This window comes from Uranotaenia lowii, chromosome 3, assembly GCF_029784155.1.
Source record: "Uranotaenia lowii strain MFRU-FL chromosome 3, ASM2978415v1, whole genome shotgun sequence".
Lineage (NCBI taxonomy): Eukaryota > Metazoa > Arthropoda > Insecta > Diptera > Culicidae > Uranotaenia > Uranotaenia lowii.
In genome coordinates, this window is record NC_073693.1 from 264,848,960 (window position 1) to 264,855,367 (window position 6,408).

Genomic DNA, 6,408 nt, shown 5'->3' on the forward strand with positions numbered 1-6,408 from the left:
TTGATTTTATAACCAAAACAATAATTCGGGTGTTTATAACCCTAACCGGTAACTCTATTCCAAATTCTAAAAATGTGAAGTTGAAGAGCTGTTCATTTTAGGAAAAATAAGAAATTTTCACGCATCGATCTTAAATCTGATATCGCTTTAAGAAGGAACAGTTCGGGTCATATTTATAGACCCCAAACGCAAACAAAGATTAAAGTTTTTGACAGCCTTCAAATTATATAGAAGCAATTATGATTTCTTAGGTAAATGACATAAAAGAACAATCACAGAGAAGGGTTGTGAACTCATGATATTACTGAAGAAAGCATGAACAAAGAATTTAATAATAATAATCTGAAAAACAAATCACAATCAGGTATTAGCAGAGGTCAGCATTAAAGCGCTATTCGCTAGTTAGTCCGCTACATTTTTGTTTGTATATTTATTTTTTAACTTTATTTTTGGATAACTTACGGCTCAAAAAACTCCACCACTTTATAGAAAATAACATTTATCAGCATTCCTGCTTGAAGAATTGCACCTAGTGGAGTTTGTTTATCCGTTATTTCAACAGAAACCCCGTAAGAAAATAAATTTGTCATCAAAAAAGTAGCGGACTAATTAGCGATTAGCGATTTAACGCCAGACACTTCAAAAAAGCATGTATCGGCTTTCTTCCTTGACTGATTACTTGTGGTGGAGTTTTTCTATCTGCTAGTACAAAAGTTTGGAGAAAAATTAAATGGAAAAGATAATTTTCTAACAATAACGGAGCAGACAAATTAGCGATTAGCGCTTTAATGCCGGACACTGGGTATTAGTATAGAGTTTAAGGTTCTGTATGTGTCTTGCAGAACATTAAAAATGGATTTTAATTGAAATACGCACTTGAAACAACGAACATATAATAAAATTTTCATAAACAACTGTCATTTGCTAGTTAATCCTAACTAATTGAAACTTTTTGTTGGGTGACACGATCCATTAAAAAAAATAAAAAAAAAAAGTTAAATTGAGATTTGAGTTAACCGAAATATTCAGGATTCCTTTTCATCGATTCTTAACATCAAGTTACAGCTCAATTTATCGAAAACAAGGCTTTTTTTATGTAGCGGCCCACCACACTCCCCCACACCAAAAGGCTCAATTGAGCCCCCTGGTAATGGACGCTACTGTTCTCAGCATGTCTGGTAGCAATGATAATAAAAGTTAACGCGAGCAAATTTTAATCATGCTGAGAACACAAATTTTTTTTAATGTCGTGCGAGGAAATGTATTATTTAACTAAATTGACTACAATATGAATCTCAATGGAAAATAATTTCCTTTGAAGAGATTCATTATACTATATTTACTATTACACTATTTATTTTTTGCTTATTTTATCAAGTTATGTTCAATAATTTAATATGATAAAATTACAAACTACAAAATTTTTAAAGAATAATGCTATTAGAAAATAACGCTACAAATGTACAAAAGCTAAGCAAAACAAAGACTGGTTGATGATCGACTGTTTTAATGGTTCAATTTTTCTTTCAAAAGCTGTATCACTTTGGTTTTGAACATGGAACGATTGGTTATATTTTTAATTTCAGTTGGTAAGGTGTTGTATTTAGTACATGGGTGGCCAAACAACGGCCCGCGGGCCACATGTGGCCCGCGTCTGTCTTTTTGTGGCCCGCGAAGCTTTTATCCGAATTTATTTGTGTTTTTTCAACATCATTTAAAAAACCCACTATATCAAGCAAAAGAGACACATTATTATATTCTTCAATTTTTACTTTGTTTGTTCTTTGCAATAATAACGTATAATGATATAAATATTTGTTTTTAGTTACTTTATACCAGTGGTATTGAAAGTGGCCTCCACTATTCTGGGAGTGTCGAGAGTCTTCATGCGGTAACTACTTAGTATAATTTTGAAAAGTTTGAAATGTGTCATAAAGATATGTCCCTAAATTACGAAAGAGCTCGGATAATGGGAAAGTAAAACATTATTAACGTTTATTCTGAGCTGGAAATTCACCGTATTTTTAAGTCAATCACAAGATTTTCACAAAAGAGAAATTTAGTATTTTTTTTGACTTTGTAGTCCGAAGTTCATTTTTCAGCTTTGGTTGAAACAAATCAAACACGAAAACAGAAGCTCAAAATAATTTAAATCAAGTTTTTAAAATTATCACATTATATTGCAATCACACAATTATCAGTGTTATATTGGTACAAAACTTCTACTATTTGTAATTCGAATTCTATTTTCGAAACTTTTGATCACCAATAAAAATTATTCATCTTGTTAAAATTGATTTAACAAATATAAAAACTTTGCATATTATTTGTACTAAACTTCAAAAGAAAAAGGAAACATTTTAAAATAATATCGAAATTTTATATCCTTATATTGGTAACGTATTTTCAATTTACGTGCTATGGTATATAAACTTATAAACAGTGTTGGGCATTAAAACGCTGATCGCTAATTAATGTGCTTTGTTTTTGTTAGAAATTTCATTCTCTCTCCAAATTTGTGTTGAACTACCGGATTAACAGGCTCCACCAAAGACAATTTGACGAGCGAGATGACTGATAAAGTTTTCTCACCTTGTGGTATTTTTTGTCTTTAAGTTCACCAAAAATTAAGAGAGAATAATTTGGAAAACATAAAATTACCGGCCTAATAAGTGATCATATGTTTAAAGTCAAACTCTGCAATTAAAATTCAGCTTGGTGAAATTTATCGAAATTTCAACTTGAACTAATTTGGTACTTTCATATAACGGAGAAGGGAGACTTATATAAAAAAAAAAATTCTATAGTTATTTGTTTTTTCTTATTGTTTTTTAAAGTAACAATGACAATGACAATTTATAACAAATTCACATTATTTTTATCCTTTTTATGAACAGCTTTCCCATTTATCGATTTGAAATTTGATCAAATGGGAATTTTTAAAAGAACAAAAGCTAAAATTTTAACTTTTAGCTTAGGTACGACCAAGTTTTGAAATTTTTCCAAGGAACAAGACAAGAACGTTACACAGAAGAGCTCTTTTTATATTATTTTTTACTATTATAATTAAAGAGCGTAAGAAAAATTAAACTGAAATGCAAAAAAAACTTATGAATGGTATTTCGTTTTGAACAATCCTGTTCTGCAGTGTTTTTTTCAGTTTAATATACAAATTTATAATATGATTTGATTTTTAAAACGTGAAAACCATGAAACTGACCTAATTTTCACAGTAGTAACCAAACTATTTGAACCTTTTGGGATGATAAGCTCAGAAAGTTTAAAATCCCTTGAAAAACGCTATGTGAGTGAACATTGTCGAGGAAATTGAATTTAATTCATAACCCACATATTGAGCCTGAATTGGATGGTATAAACTAATCTGTTAGCTTGTAAAAGTGTATTAAACACTTATGAATTTCTGTTTTGATCAAAAAAAGAAGAACTGGTAAAACTCTGTACTGAATCTTGGAAATCTTTTTGCCACAATCTGTTACTAAAAATGTAAAAAAAAAACGCTAAATTTATACTTTAGGTAACCCACTGAAATTCGTTTGAATTTAAAATTGAAGGAAAATTTGTCGTGTGGCCCGCAAGCAAGTCTCAGTACTAAAATTTTGCCCGCCTGGTGAAAATCTTGGCCACCCCTGATTTAGTAGGTCCAATAAACGAAATTCTTTTTTGCCCTAATGATGTTGTGGATCGGCTTCGTTGCAAGATGCAAGTCAGATGACTGGCGAGTGTTATGAGTTTGCAACCCCGTAGTAAAATGGAGGTTTTGAATATTTTCAATTGAGTGTAGATTATCATAGACATATATAGCAGTTTGCAAATCACAGAGTTCAGATATTGGAAGAACGTTATGCGTTCTTAAAGAGTATAGCTGAAGGGTAGGGAATAACAAAGGGAGCTTTAAGATGTTTTTTCAAGCATCTATTCTGGAGCGTTTGAAGTTTCTGTAAGTGGGACAAAGAGGCTCTTCCCCATATCATAATAAGGTAGTTCAATTAAGAGTGAATAAACGCAAAATAAAATTTAAAGAGAACATGTTGTGGAACAAAATTTCTCAGTTTCCAAAGAACACCGCAAAGAGGAGTAATTTTTTTTTCCAGGTGTTCAATTTCACGATTCCATGAAAGAGTTTCATCTAAGTAAATTCCTAAGTATTTGAAACAACTAACTCTCTCAATCGTATTACCATTCATAGTTGGGTCATTAGTACGAGGCAGTTTTTTTATGTGAAGAACGAAACAACATGTATTTGGTTTTTGTACAATTAAGTGAAAGCAGTTTTGAATTGAAATATTTTGAAAGCAGTTTTAGGTCGTCTTCTATGTGCTGAATTATAATATCCGGTGAAGTTTCTGAATAAAAAATTGCTGTATCATCGGCAAATAAACGTGCTGTGCCTTTAAGTTGAAGGTTACATAAATCATTTACATATAAGAGGAAAAGTAATGGCCCGATATTACTCCCTTGTGGTACAGCGATATCAATATTTCTTAATTCGCTTCTTGTATTTTCAATAGCCACAAACTGCTTGCGATCTTCTAAGTAGCTACGAAGGATATTATTTGCTGTTCCTCTTATACCGTATTTATGCAATTTGGACAATAATATGTCATGATTTAAAGTGTCGAAAGCTTTTTTGAGATCCAAAAACAATGCCCCAACAATATTTTTTGACTCTATTTTACATATGATAGAGTCCACTAATTCTGAGATGGCAATTTGAGTGCTCGAACCTGATCTAAATCCATATTGCAGTTTATAGAGTATATTGTTCTGATTTAGAAAGTCTACAATTCTGTTAACAAGGCATATAGACAAGATATTAAATGCTTGTTCAGTTGTAAGTTTCATTTGACGTAAGTGGAAATGCTGGAAAAACACAAAATAGAGTATGTAATTCGAATTTTAAGTTTGAATGTCGGAAACCTTTTTTTCAACCAGTTCAAAATACGTTGACATTACATAGAATATTCATAGAAGATACGATAAACGTGATGCTTTATCAACATGTTTGATGTGTTGTTGTTGATCTTCCTGTTTACTGTTGTTTGAGCGATAAAACATAGCTAGTTTTAATTTGCATTCGAATATGTATGAACAGCTGATGGACCAAAGATTAAAAAACAAAAAGGAGGGTTCAATGCAAATTTGCATCCAACAGATGCACTCAATCGGCACTATAAAAGTGATATCCATGAAGGGTTTAGCTATCAAAAGTCATAACAAGCTTTATCAAGAAGTCGTGAGTAAAGTCAGCTAAAAAGTTTGTACAAAAATGAATTTCTTCAATTTTTTTACTATCGTGCTTCTGATTTCAACTGTTCTGGTGAGTAAACGCGAAATTTATGATCATCTCGTTGTATTTCAAGATTGTTTCATTGCATAAAACTATTGTTTACTAAAATCAAAACCAAATTTCAGGTTGGAATCGCTCTTGGAAGAACGCCTAATCCTGCAAAAAAAGCACAACTAGATGCCCTGAAACAAGCCATTTTCGAGAAGAAAATACAGGAGATAGCGACGGCCTACAGTGTTACTCTACCAACAACAACAACAGTAGCAACAACAACGGTTTAAATGAATCATCGAGAAAAAAATATAAAGCGATTGCTTGATTAAATAACAACAACATGATTAGAAAAAAATGCTAAGACTCTTAAATTTGATTAAAACTAAAAAAAAATGGAGGCAAAAGTTTTAACTTTCAAAATAATCAATGACAAACAAAAAGAAATGGAAGAATAATTTTTTTTAAACCCATTTCAATGTTAAGCTTATGAAAAATTTGACAAACTCACAGTTAAAAAAAATTTACTTACCGTTTGGGAAAGTTCATAGAAAAAAAGATTACTTTGGAGATTCTAAATTTTTCAACATAATGAAACGTGAAATTGTTAACTGAAAAATATGTAGCTCGAAAAAAACAAATAAAAACGTAAATTGGAAAATCATATTTGAGGATATAAAAAAATAAATCAAATTCAATAATTAATTAACGATACTGACATTTTTAAAAGTTTATTGTTATTTTTCGAGTATTGAAATTCTTTAGTCCTTTGAACCCCTTAGTAAAAATATCTTCTTGTACGTCAGAAAAAAAATTCTAACTTGAATTATTCCAAAATCAAAAATTTATTTCAATAATCTGTCGTGTTTTGATAAACTCGTTGAACGAGTATGGACGACACATCGTTTAAAAATAATACCACCGGAAGAAGAATTGAAATTCAAATAAAAGGCAGTTGGAATTACGCTGTCTAACAAGCAACATCTCGACTTACATTTATTTTAATCCGAATCTTAAGAGTAATTGTTAAAACACTAAAGTGGCGACGAGGCTGTTAAAAACCCGTGCCTCAGGGATAGTTTTTGATTTTAGAGCATAACAGTTAGAAG

The 6,408-nt window shown here is 31.0% G+C and overlaps 1 long non-coding RNA gene across 1 annotated transcript; it reads left to right on the top strand.

The window, feature by feature from the left end:
- The first annotated feature begins 5,201 nt into the window (after positions 1-5,201).
- On the top strand, positions 5,202-5,657 carry LOC129757581 (uncharacterized). The gene is made up of 2 exons (XR_008739737.1): positions 5,202-5,338; positions 5,434-5,657. It is a non-coding gene; the product is annotated as an uncharacterized LOC129757581 (long non-coding RNA).
- Positions 5,658-6,408: the final 751 nt, after the last annotated feature.